The sequence below is a fragment of the Lycorma delicatula genome, chromosome 7 (assembly GCF_047948215.1).
Source record: "Lycorma delicatula isolate Av1 chromosome 7, ASM4794821v1, whole genome shotgun sequence".
Classification (NCBI taxonomy): Eukaryota; Metazoa; Arthropoda; class Insecta; order Hemiptera; family Fulgoridae; genus Lycorma; species Lycorma delicatula.
In genome coordinates, this window is record NC_134461.1 from 7,501,240 (window position 1) to 7,516,985 (window position 15,746).

A 15,746-nucleotide genomic window follows, 5' to 3' on the forward strand; every position below is an offset into this window, starting at 1 on the left:
TGCAGTATATATATGATAAAGCATGAAAAACAGATATACTTAAGAAATTCTTTTTTCATTGGGACACAAAATATTTAAATTAATTCCCTCGAAACAGTGACTAGATGAGTTGAATATGTATAATTAACTCAAAAAAGGGAAAACCTAACAGCAGTTAACTCCTTTATATTTTATTTTATTCTGGCCAATGTCCTGTAAAAACCACTGATGAATGATATTGAATTGAATCTTTTGTAGGATGTGAAAAAATGCCATGCTTGTCTATGACTTGAACCAAAAACCTCCAGACGAAAGGCAGAGATATTACTACTATATTGTAGAGATCAGTTTCTATTATTTATGTCAATAAATGTTTTGTACTGGATACATGCCATCAAAGTAAAATTAAAACAGAGTCTAATTAAATTACATATCGATCAAGAGAATGGGTCAAATATGTTAATATTTACGCCTTAAAGGTTAAAATAATCTACGATAATTTTGTTCAGTCCGATTTCATTTTGAATATTTAACATGAAAATCTTTAACTTTTTAATTTAGTGTTTTGTTATCGATTAGGATTTTACGTAATAGATTTTACTGTATATTTTATGAGATAATAATTAGTGGTAAGTTTTATTGTTAATAATGCTACTCTACAATCAATTAAAAGCAACAAAAGTAAATCTGTGATAATAATATTATTAAAATTATTTTACTGAACATAATGTCAGTTCATTATTTGCTGTAGTTTAGCACAAATTTAAAAGTTAATGTTAAGTTTTACAAATAGGATAATTTAGTTCATTTTTTCTTTCTTTACTATTAACCAAAGTAATAATAATAGTTCTTTTCTGTTATTGTATTATGAAGATGTTGATTAGTAATAGAACAAAATTTGAGAATAGGTTACAAGTAGATATTGAGTTTATTATTTGTAATCGACAGTTAAAAACGTATTGGGAATCTTTTAAAGTAATACTTTCATATGTTTGAATTAACCTTTATCACTAAAATTGTTATCACTGTTTATATTTTTTCTTTATTTTTATTTCTTATTATTTTTTTATTTATTTCTAAGTTTATACTTTTCTCTAGTCAATAAATATTTTTTCCTTTAATTTAGCAATAGAATTTTTTATATGTATGATAAATTTATGATAATTTTTATCTGGTTTATATATATTTTATTTTTTTAAAAATTCAATAAAAAATATTAACTCTGAAAGTAATGGATACTTGCCCTTAATTGATAGAACAAGTTTTCTGATCATGCTACTGACATACAGTACATAATTCTTTGAATGCCAGATAGAATTTTATAATTTTTATTTAAAAATTTCTGACTTTTTTATATTTAATTGATAAGATAGATTATAAAAAAAAAATATGTAACTTTCTTAATTTTTTAGAAGTTTTATGATTAAAAAAAAATTATTTACAATTAACCTCTAAGTCATAGATTCATCCAAATGTTAGCAAACATTAATTTTTCTAATGTAATTTTTTATTCTTTCCATGCGTAGAAAAAATGTTCACTTTGCTTTTAAAAAATTTACAAAAAGTGAGCTTAAATAGTATATCGCTTAAAAGCTACACAGTTTTTGTACATGAACACCAATTTTTAAATTTAGCATAATAGATTAAAAAATTATTATTTTTCTTTTGAATGTAAATTCTGTAATTTTTACTATTTAGAAATAATGTCAAAAAAATAATCACCATCTTCAATAAATTAAATTGATTAAAATTAATGTGATAAATCCTTCACTCTATTGATCCTAACTGTGTATACATGCCCACTATAAACTGACAACCACATACATATGTATATGTTACTCTCTTTACCCATCAAGCATGTTCAGGATAGTATATTGTTGCAGTTCCTTGTTGCATTTTCTACATTGAAAAGTTGATTTTTTTTTTTATACATGTTCATTTTTTGTGAAAAACATTTAATGGGTCCAAGAAAAACAAATTCCAAGCAGGTTGTGCATAAAGTTTAAAAATAATACTTAAAACTATCCGTACAGCTAAATATTCTTTACAAAATTTTCAGGGCAAATTAAGATTCTTGCTAAATCATTCAAAATATAATAGCGATGGAAGTAGTACTGATTTTTTTTTTTACAATCAATTTCCTTCATGTCCAGTAGTAAGGGCTTTAGTGTTTTTCAAACATATTGCTTGCAACTGTAAAGGAGGATGTCAGCATTTTTAGGACAAAATCTGATATCTGTACAACCAAACACTGGCACTAAGGTTAAGACAAAAAACATCATAATGAAAATAAATTGTTAACTATAACATAATTATATCATTTTATTCAGAATTTTCTGAATAGTATGTTTTTATAGTTAATTAGAATTTATGTATATTTCATGACAAAAGACTCTTGAAGATAGTAAAAAATGTATTTTTTAATTAATTTTTTTCTTTGCTTAATGAATTAATTCATCATAGAAGGAGGTCTGATGTTACTGAGTGTCAAATGTGCAGAGTCGCACAGTTTCATGGTTACATATGATAAGTTTTTTTTACAAGTAAGGTTTAACTAATTTAAAATATACTGTAAAATTTGATAAATAATTCTTCACAGAAGCCATGAAGCTTATGCGTGAGAATATAGAGATGGAATTTTGTAGCATATGAAAAATGCCATGTCTAACCAGGATTCAAATCTGGCCGGGACTGCTGTATGAAAGACTGAGATGCTACCACTCCATCTCAGAGATCAGCAATTATCCCCACGTAAATAAAACACAACATAAATTTATCTACGGTTTTTCAATATACCTATAAAATATTTAAAACTTTATACTAATAACAGATTTATTTATATCTCGAGTGTTAAAATATTTGTTCTTTTATTTTAGACATGTTCAGCAGAAATATACTTATCAGTGTCTAATCCCCTTCTTCTAATTTGAGAAATGTGATGTTAACTGCTTATAGAGTTAATTTCTCCTCTTAAAGCACATTTAGAATGTATTTTATAAAAATATTTGGATACACCTGTTTAATAACTATAAAATTTACTTGTATTATTGTATGAATTACATAGAAAGAAGATAGTTGATATGCAAACCCATAATAAATAAGTTAGATGGATCTTTAACCTCAACAATCTATTACTTACATGATTCTCTTTCATTTATATTTATGTACTGATCCTGTTGTAACCCCATTCTGTATCTTGTTAAAAGCTTTAAACTTCAGTTTTATATTCTTGTGAATTTTTTTTGAGTTTTTAGCATGTTAACACATTAATCAGGGACAGCACTGTCCATAAAAACCAAGTCAGATCATTCAGTATAATTTAAACCTAACAGAACAAACCATTCATAAGGAATATTAATTATTACCAGATGACAAAGTCTATATCCATAGAGACTTCTTACAGTACAGGTTCTGTTATACACAGCACATTTAAATAAAATCATTCATATATACCTTATGTGATTTCTTTTAATTTGATTACATTTTTCGATTGATATCGTTAGAATTAGCAGATTTCTGTAGCTTTTATAATTTCTCCGCTATTAATGATTATGTAAATTTTTATTTTTTATTTACTTGTTCATTAATGTGATTCAATCTCATGTCAATAGCTGCCATCCACCTGCATGTTTTTCAGGTGGAGATTCATCACACATAATACCCCAACTTTTTATAGGTTTACAGAAGATTCATCAAATTATATTTAAAAAAACAGATAATTCTAAAATATCTTTATTGTCTTTGATGAAGCTTTTAAATCAACACCAATTATCAACTCTTTCAGTATAGTCTGCAGGAGTTACTTCAAGGAAAACCTATCCTTGGTGTGGGTAGAAGTTAAGTAATTTTCTTCTTTAACGGGAATCGTTTTTCACCCTCTAACTTTTTACATCTCATAGTAATAAGCCAGTTCTCGTTGAGATGCCACCAATGTAAATGCTTTGGTAGACATTTATATCTGTGATTTTTAAACTCAGCTTTTGCCTTCACTGTAGGCCTCGTCTGGACATTTTGAATGTTCTACATCGTTGCTCTCTAAACTAGCTAACCGAGTTCACGAAAGTATGAACCCCATGCCTAATTCTACTTTTACTGAGCCAATTTCTAGTAAAGGTCTTGTGAATATGAGGCAAATTAAACAACAACATACCACCAAAAAAATGATGTTTGCAGCAACAAAATTTAGTCCTAGTTCCCAGATTTAGATTAATTACAGACTCCAGTCTGGGTCTACAAGGAAGAGGTGGACAGACTTCCTACTCCCACTCAATTCCATCGCAGACTCCTGCGTGACATTTACTTACTTTCAACCATCATCAAGATGCCGCTACACCTCATGGCTGCATGGGATCCATGCCCTCAGCAGTGCAGTCGCCATCCCACCAACAGTGTCGTACGCTCATTCAAAAACTGCTCTCGTCAAAATGGCATACTCATCTCAAGGCTGCATGGTAACCTAATCCACTAGGAGGTACAACATTTTCCAACAATTAGTCATTGGTAGTACTGGTGAGAAGGCAGGTGGACTCAATGTACACCTCACTCTACTATTCCAGTCTCTTCTGCACAGTAGATGTATGAAAACAAATCTGTTGCCAAGTATTTATAGCTGAAATGTAGCCCCCTTTTTTAGTTTAACACTGTGCAGTTGTACCAAAATTCAGATTACTGAATATATGAAATATTTTTGCCGACATAGATGAATTATTTTCTTTTAAATTGTATATGTTTAATGATTCATTATTTGCTACTTTTCAGATGTATTGTTTTATGGTTCATTATGTTGTAGAAAATATAAAATAATTGAGTCATAATATAAGAGAGACCTTAGTCATGAACCTGTCTTAATTGAATACAGTGAAAGTATATTTGTTTAACGTACATTTTTTACTAGCTTATGGAGCTTTCCAGTTCTGTGGAAATCTTTTGATTATGGATGTTCTAATATCTTGTCAAACACTTGACCATAAAAGTTTTAATTATCTTGAACAAATGCCAAACATAATGCATAGCACTAAAAAAAACAACTACTGTTTACTAATCTGATAGTTTATATTGCAATTATGGAAAAGAACTTTATAAAACCATTATTATTAATATAACTGTATATGTTTTTTATTGTTGCTATATGAATAATATTACATTCTAAAAGTTTTGTATTTTATTGCTAATGATAAATATTTTTATACTTGCTGTATTAACGTTACTGAAATATTTGAGAGTGAAAGCTTATCTAATAAGGGTGTTATATCTTTTTTTTTAGTTATATTTATATTTGTGTGTGTGTGTGCACGCGTGCGTACAAGGTGGTATCGGAATGTTTTTGGACTAGGGCTAAAAATGTTTGTAAGCTTATTTTTAAAAATAGCTATGATCCACTTCTTCTTTTCACTTCTTTACTTCTTCCTCTTTTGATCCACTTCTTCAAATCCTCTTCCATGCTTCTAAAGCATTGACCAATCATTTTATCTGAAGGTCATAAAGTATTACCTATGATTTTGCTTAGATGTCTTCTATGATATCAACTCAGAAACTTTTGACTTTAAAAGTCAGAAAGGATGGTCAAGAGAATATAAAGGGTTTGGAATGTCTATCAAGTTGTATATAAAAACTTTATAGTTCTGAAGAGGGTGTGAGAGAGGGCATGCTGTCATATTTGCTACAATTAAGTTTGATTTTTCCACTGTTCTGGCCTTTTTCATCTCACATCTTCTTTCAAGTGCCTCAAAACATCATAGTCAAGTACAGAATTTACCAGCAATTCCATCAGAACATTCTCATGGATGAAAAACACAACAAACATATACTTTTTTATATTTCAATTTTGGACTACAGGCTTCAATGAACTAGGTTTGTCACAACAATAATAAAGATAGCTTTCATCACCTATGATGATGCTATGGATGAAATTTGGATCATTGTTAGTCATTGTTTAGTCATGGTCATCAAGACTAAATTCTCTGTTTTTTTCCTCACTTTCTAAATTTTTGTGGTAATTGACCATCCTGAATGATAGAAATCTTTAACCGACACATTATTGGCTTTGAAATATACAAACCCCAAAAAAACTGTTTTTCAACTTAAATAAGTCTTTTTAAAAGTCTAAAAAAGTATTTCAAAAGTCTTTATAACTGATTTGAGGATAATGCAAACTTATGCGAGAATGTTGTTTGAACTTGTTAGCCATTACAAACTGAAGTTAATCTATCAGTCCTCATCAGAAGTGGTCCTTCTGTGAATTTATTGCTCCCTTCCTTGGACAAGTACCATGGAATTGGGTCGGCTGGCCTCATTCCATTTTTGGTGTCTTGCTGACACCTCTGGTAGCCAGATGAAAGGAACCCTTTCTTCCTATGGAACTATATACAAAAACTTTATTTTTCATTCTGGTTGTTGCACATAAATCCAAACTGCCTTTTCCTAATCAATTAATAATCAGACATAAAGTTATTTATTATGTGTACTGACTGAACATGTGCACATGGTAGAATGCTGATTGGCTGTATATATATGTATGTGTATATATATATATATATTGAATATATTTAATAGTCTTGGAACTTTCTGATACTACCTGTTATATAATTCTGTAATTATTTGCATGAAAGAATAAATTTTTATTTTGCTTGTATATGATTTTTTTTGTTTGTTTTATTTAAATTGTATTTATTTTTGTTCAATGAAATGAATATTTATAAATTTCTTCATATCTAACGCAGAACGAGTCGGTGAACTCAGGAAATAGTTTATTGATAGGTACCTTTAAATTATCTGGACTGAAGTATACTCTTTTGACTGGTGTTTCTTTATAATCATTCTTTTACTCATTTTGATCAGTAGCTGTGCTTCGTTTAACTGCACTTGTTAGACCTGAACATTATTTCTTCTTTGGTGTAGTTAAGGATTATGTAGAATTTTGATTCTTGCGATTAGCTTCTTTCGTTAGGTAATGTGGCAGTGACCTGTACATTTTAACATTAGATGTTTGAAATAATTTATGATTTTTCTTGAACAGAGTGCTTTATTAAGTTTCGACTTCTTGGCCATTTATTTTCTATCTAAAACTATTGTTTTAATAATCATTAAAATATTTTTCATTTTACTGAATAGATCTGTTAAGTGTTCTCTTTCTGACTTTCTTTTATTTGTTGATTGTTCATAAACGCGATGAAAAATTTGAAGTAATTTAATTTGTATTTTTTAGTAGTCAGAGAGTAATTTGGTTGTGAGACTAAAATGTTTTCCAACATAAACTTGCTTGTGCGGTACAAAACTCATTAACTACTACGTAGTTGACCTCTATTCATTTACTGGAAGTTCGGCAAATAATTATTGATTTTCTATTAATTCAATAATTACTGTTCCACATTTCCTACAAGTAGCTACCTGGCCTTATCCAATGTCTGTTGCATGACTTAACTCTTTTATTATTTGTTTTCATAAATAGAATATTAAAAAAATAACATATGTGGTAGTGAATTAAAACAAAACCCAAATGAAATAAATATCTGTATTTGTAAGCTGTTTTAATTTTATAATAACTATAAAAATATATTCAATTCACTCCAAGTGAATTTATAATTTACATTTTTACTCTTAAATTAATCAAATTAAAAGTATGCGTAAAAAGGTTTTATTTTTTTGGCTAAATGTAATATATATATATTTTTTTGTAAATAATAATTAATTATTGTGATAGTGATTAACAGTAATGACATTATGAAGGAAAAATTTAAATACAATTTATTTTTATTTCATTTTGTTAATTAAAAAAAAGAAAGTTTTATTTTCATAAAGAAGCTATTACATTTAATTGTATTTTAATATATAAATATCAGTGATCTAGGTATGTCATGTGTGTGTGTGTGTGTGTGTGTGTGTGTGTGTGTGTGTGTGTGTGTGTGCACACAGATATTTGTATGTAGGGGAGATGAAATATTCTTAACATATTTCATTTCCAGTTACTGTTAATAACTAAAATATATGATGTTATTTTACCTGCAATAACATTATGTAATGAAATTATTAGAAAGAATATTGTTCGTTGTATTCGTGAATATTTATAGAAATAAATACATGTAATTTAACTTGTTAGATTTCAGACATGTAATTTATATTTGTTACATTTGAGTATTACTTTAGAAGAATTTGATCTTACCGTTCCCATACATAATCGAGACGACACAGATCTGACACGTATTCTGGACCCTTGGCCTTAGACCGGCCTGAAGAACAAATTCCTCATTCTTTATAGCATTCAAAAAGATTCTGAACACGCAGTAGCTTGAATGTATTTAGACTTAATTCTTAATGTGGATTAAATTTAAATCTTTCAATGGGATCAGGTATAAATTAATAAAAAAAATTGAATCGAGAAGACATTTTTTGACTCGTTAAAAACATGCTATAGAATCAGGTGAAGGATTATTACTGTGATTACTATTTATTTTGAATTTCAGAAGGTAAAATCAGATTCTTTTAGGTTATTCTTTTGTCTGAGAATATGACGTATGCAGGGACTATGAATCCATCCATTATTACTAATTATGCCTAAGTCTGAATTATTATATTATATTTATTAAAATTATTATAAATATTTATTTGTTAGCAATGTATATAATCATAAATAAGATTGTTGATTATGCATGCGTGCAATAAAATTTTAAGAAAATATCTCTCACAATTATTTTACTTTGATTATGAATCCATGTGCTGTGAAGTGACAGCACGCTCATTCCTAATTCTCTACAAATTAAATTGCGACTAACCAAATTTATTCTAAAACACCTGTTATATTTGTTTATTATAAACATCTCTCTAACGTCGAGCGTATTACATTATCGATCAGAAATCAAATTTTTAGAATTTGAAACAGACGCTTGTATGATAATTACAATTATAATTATAACAAAAGATTTCAGTAGATGATAAAACAAATTGTCCGTGATGGTCATTATGACAATTAACTTATATCTACTATCTATCTATCTTTTTAGGTAAATTTCATTAAAAAAGCTACCAGTTGTAATGGGTACCATGATTCGACTTCTGAAAAATTTTTTACATATCTTTGCGTTTCACATCCCCCAGACCCCAAAACCACCATCAGCTCAAAAGTTTATATATATATATATAGATATAACTTTCTTGTGGGAATGATAACTGCCGTAATTTTATGCCAATCACTTTCAAATTGTTCCTTAAAAATAACTCATTCCAAAATCTCAGTCAACTTTGTTAATGGCCAAAACTGGACCATGGGGGTGGAAATAGGGGACTTTTCGAAAAAACAAAATATCACTCTAATTTTCTTATTAAGCAAAATATCGAATTCGTTTAAAGTTCCTACTATTCTTTGGATAAGTGCCTAAAACTTATCTAAATAAATTTTTTTTATATCACCAACCATTGGTCCAGGGGGTTGAAAAAAGTGGGTTTCGAAGACAAAAAAGAATCATACCTCCCTTAACAGTATCAAATCGGTTTAAAGTGGTCATTACGACTAATGACCACTAAACATTGTCTAAAACTTTTTTCTGAACAATTTTTGATATGACCAACCCTTACGGCAAGGGATGACCAAAATGTTTGCTGGAATTGTAAGAAGATGGGGCTTGTCGAATGCTAAACATGTGAAACTTTTTTCTCATGCAACCATTGTCGTATTGTGTCGTAAATTTGATGTTTTCTTAACTTTAAGGTGGAAATCTTTCTTATCCCCTACTTCAGTACTGGTGAAATCTACTTTTGCCTTCTGGTGTGCCAAAAGGTATTTTTTAATATCTAGGTATTAAACAAAACAAAACTAACCTGTATATTCATTTAATTCATATAGTTAATATTTAATTCAAAACATGTGGCCTGTATCGATTTCTAAGGTCTTATTACAGAAATTGAGCTATGGATTATACATTTCTATTGGTATTAGCCGATTGTAGCCATCCAGACTGTCATTTCAAAATATATTTAATTTTTGCATGTTTTACCAAGATGAAGACATATCTTTAAATCAAATAAAAACCCATTCATTTCAAAGTTTTTTATTTACTACAACTCAGATATTTCAGTTTGTTCGCTTACAAAAATTACGCGATGATAAATCACGTAATGATTTATCTTTTTTTTTGTTAGTGAATATTTTACTTTTACCCTGATCCTAGAATTGTCAATCATATCTACTAATAAACATTTCAGACTAAAATAGCACAGCAAACATTTTCAGTATGAAGTAGTTATAATATACGTACATTTGGGGTGTTCTTATTTTTTTAAGGCATGGAGGTAATATTTTTTTCACTTCCTGAACAAACTAGTAAAAAAGGATTAAAAAGCTTTATTTGGATTGTTTTATATTAGAATTAAGCTAGTCTGTCACTTGTAAGCTAAACTAACAAGTTTAGTTGATTGGTGATTGATGTATCATTTGATTAATAATAAGCTATTCTGCTGAGAAAGTAAATAAATTTAAGGTTTTATAGTAATAATAAATTTACAAGGTAAGAATATTTTTTATTTAAGATAAAAAATACTTTGTGATTAAATGCTACCAAACTAAAAATAAAACCTTGATTATATTTAAAATTTAATAAATAATATTTGAACTGTTTAAGTTATTACTAGTGAAATAATTTTAAAAACATTTTCTGCATTGTATGGCAATGTCTATTATAGTGCGGTTTAAATTAGCAATCAATTTTGATCAGAGTGGCGTCACAAAATTTGCAATTAACTATAAAATAAAAAATAGATATGCTTGAAATCCGTATTATTATTATTTAAAATATAATCTAATAAATACTAAGTATAAAAAGAAACTCACTTTTCAGAAGCTGAAGAAAATTATTACAGTACAATTTTAGGTATGCATTGAATGGAATGCAGACAAATCAGGGATATTTTTTAAATGGCATTATTTTCACTATATAAAAGAAAGTATGCCAATCAGGTAAAATCTTTTACATCAGGAATTTGCAGAGATTGATGTTTCATTACCCTGTAACTATAAACAAAATTTTAGCAAGGAATATTCTGAAAGGATTTACGTATCTCTGCCTGTTTTTTTTCTTTGATACCTTGTTCCAGATGGACTGATTTGAATGAGATTCAGCTGATTTGCATATATGTGGCATTGATGCCATTTAATTTCGGTTACGACAGTCAAGGTCGAAACCAAACTTTGTTCGGTTACAACTTTCTGTGTTTACGACTTTCTGTTTTTCCGACCACAAAGTTAACACTTTGTGGTCGGAAAAACAGAAAGGAATTAAAACAAGAGGTGTTTCAAATGTAGTGTTACAGGAGGATTTTGTAAATTAGATGGGCTGATGTAATATGAAACAAAGAGTTCTTAAGATGAATAGTAGAAGGGAGAAATTTGTGGCAGAATCTTTAACAGAGATGAACTCAGTCGATGGGCCAATTTTTTAGGGATGTGTAGAAGGTAAAAATGTAAAGGAAGACAAAGATTACGATTTATAAAAGAAATTGCTAGGATTTCTGCTGTTATAATTATTTAAAGTTAAAAAGTTAATGCAAATCAGAAAAAAGTCATAGTAAAAAGCATCAAAGTAGTCGATTGACTGATGACTCGACTACTTCCTTATACAAAATAAAGTATTGTGATCGCAAAAAATTTTGAATTTTAGATTTCAACAGAAATATCCATTTTGACCATCCTGAATCCATTTTGACTAGTTTCAGCGTGAAGTCTGTATGTACATATGTATCTTGCTTAACTCAAAAACAATTAGCCATTGGATGTTGAAATTTTGGATTAGGATTGTTGTAACTTCTAGTTGTGCACCTCCTTTTCTGACTGCAATCGACTGAACCAAAAGTGTCCAAAGAAGCCCAAAATCCCAAAACATTTGAATTTTGGACTTTTTCTTAACTGCAGTAATAAGCCCTCATTGAGAGCTTTTCAACGATATATCATAAGTGGTACTTATTTTCATTGGTTCAAGAGTTGTAGCCAAATAAATTTTAATTAATGAAATATTTGGATCTTAGGGGAAGGCACATCGGTTCGAATCAGACTTCATCTCCCTTTTGTTTTAATTTTAATATATTGATTTATTAATCTCTCATTGTAAAAAATTTTTATGATGAATAATAATAATTTTTTTATTTATTTTTTGCTCGATAACAATTACAGTTATAATCGGCTCTCCTGCGGAGCCACAAGTTTCCTGACAAAAGCACGGGATAAGGAGGTCCTTAAGAAACCTCCAAAATAAGTAATACACAATAAGTAGTTGCAAGTAAACTTAAATGTCAAGCTCAGTCATAAATCACAAACCATTAATTTCAGCACCATATAGTCCACAAAACAAACATTAAGAACAGATAAAAAAAGAAAGAGAAGTAACAAGAAATTAGATACGACACCACTAAAACTTGACGGTGTTAGATTCCAAACTGTTACGCAGACACTAAGTCGAGTACAGTGGTCACGTCTAAATCGTCGGACGTCTCTACTGTTACCGAGTAGATGAATTAAAAATTGATTTACATGATTCTCAAGCCTCTGCAAGTATTTGACATTGCGCTATTGTGCAATCTCACGAACCAAAGGGAGCTCCAGATAATCGTGAATTACATCGTTCCGCGTGAACCACGCGCTTCGGCAATTATCCTCGCTACTTTGTTCTGAAATCGTTGCATAATTTCCACATTACTAGTACTAGCCGTTCCCCACAATTCTACACCGTACGTCCAGATTGGGCGCAGGATAGCCTTATAAATTAAGATCTTGTTGGATATCGTGAGGCCTGAGTTCCTCCGTAGCAGCCTATGAAGTTCCCTGTACCTTGCGTTCAGCTGTTTCCTCTTCATCCTCACGTGACACTTACAGGTCAAACGTCGATCCAGATGAAGTCCCAGATACCGCACAGTCCCGTTTGTGGGATCAAAACACCATCGAAGTACAGACCGGGACAGTCACCCCAGCGCACGGCAAATGTGACGTGCCTTGTCTTACCTTGATTAACCTTGATCCTCCACTTTTTCTGTCACATGCAGACACGATCTAGTGCCATTTGTAGATTCTGCGTGGTTAGGCCAGGGTTTTCGTTAACGGCGAACGTGGCGACGATGCAATCATCAAGGACCAGAACGTTCGCAGCGAATATAGAATACTCTGTGCCCCGCACAGAGCCCTGAGGGACACCCGACCCAATCTCAAAGAACCTTGAAGACTCGTCATTACATTTCACCTGAGCAAAACGTCCCTCAAGATAATTCCGCAAGACTAGGAAGCACGGTTGAGGAAATTGTAGCTTTTACTTGTAGAGCAAGCCAAGTATCCATACCTTATCAAAGGCCTGTTGGATGTCTAAGAACGCCGCCGAACAGAATTGCTGCTCCTCCAGACAACCGTTGATGACTCTATGGGATCGTTCGATTGTTGAATGGCCACATCTGAACCCAAACTGATGGTCCGGAATTATCCCCTTACTCTCCAACACTGGCTTAAGCCTGTGTAGTAGCTTCACAAATAATTTACATAAGAACGGTAAACTAAACAGCAAAAACTTCCTGTTCAGGCTTCCCTGCTTTCAAAATCATCACCACTTGCGACACCTTCCATTCCGCTGGGAAGTAAGACGTCCACAGAACTGCGTTAAACAGATTTCTGATGTACTCGATGCCTTTAAGGGGTAGCATTTTGTGCGTCACTAAGTCAAAGCCTGGAGCTTTCTTAATCGTCTTCCTTGGTTGACTAATTTCAGTATCTCCCTTGCAGATATCGGTTTAATCGGGGAGCTGATTGGAATCGGGCTCTCAAGGAAGTCGTTAACATCCACATCACCGGGGCCCTCTTCATCGTGGGGTCGGAACGTTATCTCTAGATATGAAGCAAACAGATCGGCCTTTTCTTTGTCACTCCTCGCCCACGATCCAATACGCCTCTGTATGTGGGGGGGGGGAGCGTTCCTCATGATCGTTGCGGTCCCTTTGTAGCCTTCCACATAAGGAGCACTCGTCCCCACTCAGATGAGAAAGATTTCCTATGTACTCCTTGAATGTCTCGTCCCTGATAGTTCTCAACAACCTCCTCAGACTCCGCGCCTTCCTATTAAGAAGAGTCCTATCTTCTGGCCTTCTGAAACGCTGCCAATTCCGCCGAAGACGCCGCTTCGAGACAATTAGTTCTGTCACTTCCCTCGAATAGGTATCGTCTCTGGCTGAGTGCAAATCATCAGGTATAGACCACCATGCCCTCTCCTGCATGACCGACGTCAAAAAGTGTGTAGTGAAATCAATATCCCCAGGGGTATCGACTGGAAACGGGTCAGTCAGTTTCTCTTCGATCCAATCCTTGTAAGAAACCCAATCCGTTTGTCTCGTATGAAGAATAGGCCTCCCTTTCCTTTTTTGCACCGTCGTGCTCATTGTAAGTAAAACGGGCTAATGGTCCGACGATGAATCATAGTTGTTCTCCACCAGAGTGTATGCAGATGATATACCCGAGGTGACAAAAAGGTCAAGCAAATCCGGGATCTTCGTCAGGTCCGTAGGCCAGTATGTCGACTGGAATCCCGATAACACGTCCAGGCGCAGATTTTGAACACACCTCCTCAGTGATCTACCTCTGCTGGTAGTCAACCGGGAACCCCACAATGGGTCTTTCGCGTTCCAGTCTCCTTCAGCAATAAATCTAGAACCCAGAGTCGCAAAGAAATCAGAAAACAACTCATCAGTTACAATATGCCGCGGAGGGCAGTACACAGCGGACAGCCTAATAGGCCCCAACCAGTCTGTAATTTCAACCGTGGTTGCCTGAAACTGGTCAGTGCAGAACCCCGGAAGTTGATGATGCCGCAGAGAACTCCGAATCAGAATCGCGGTTCCTCCATGGGCTCTCCCATCTGGGTGATTCGTCACATACATAGAATAACCTTGAAGCCTGAGGTAGTTCCGGTCAGTAAAGTGCGTTTCCGATATCAAAATGACGTCCAAGGAATTGAAAACTCCCATAACCCCTAGCTCCTCGCGCCTAGAAAGTAGGCCGTTAATGTTCCATGCAGCGATTCGTAGAAATCTGGACATCAACAGATTTTGGAGAGCACCTGGATGAGCAAGGCTATCATCAGACTCCCAATTTGTTGAACCAGGAAGTCTATATTTGATGAAAGCCTGTCCAGCTTGTCCACACCGCCCTCACTAGCACGCCCAGCGGCCGCAGCATACGTTTTATGGAGAGATTCGGCTCCGCGTTGACTCTTGGCGTTGTTCTTAGTGTGCCCATATTTCTGACACCTCAAGAATTGCACGAGGCCTGTACGCTTCCGTGGCGTCTCGAATGACACTCTGCAATCGGCGATGTACTCCGATTCAAAAACGGTCTTATTGTTCTCCTGTGGCTCCAGGTTCACGAAGAAACCCCATGTGTGCTCTTAGTTATCCTGTGGCGTGCATTTATCAAGTCCTTCACCCGATGCCCGTGGCCTTCGATTTCGTCCTTTATCGTCTCCAGTGGAATAGAGTAGTGCAGGTTTCTGATTACAACACGAAAGGTTCGTCGATTCTTCCTTGTGAAAGTATGACATGTATAATATTTTTGTACGCCTGGATGTCCCTAGAAATTATTCTCAGCTGCCTACGTCCGACCGGTCGAATGCTGTAATCACTCTTGCACACGACCGCTTCCAGCAACTCGTACAACTTCAGCACGTCGTTTATTCAGTAAAGCACAATCGGAGGAGGCTTGACTGGCTCAGATTTGTTCACAACTTCCTCTAGTGGAAGGCCACTAAACCTATTCG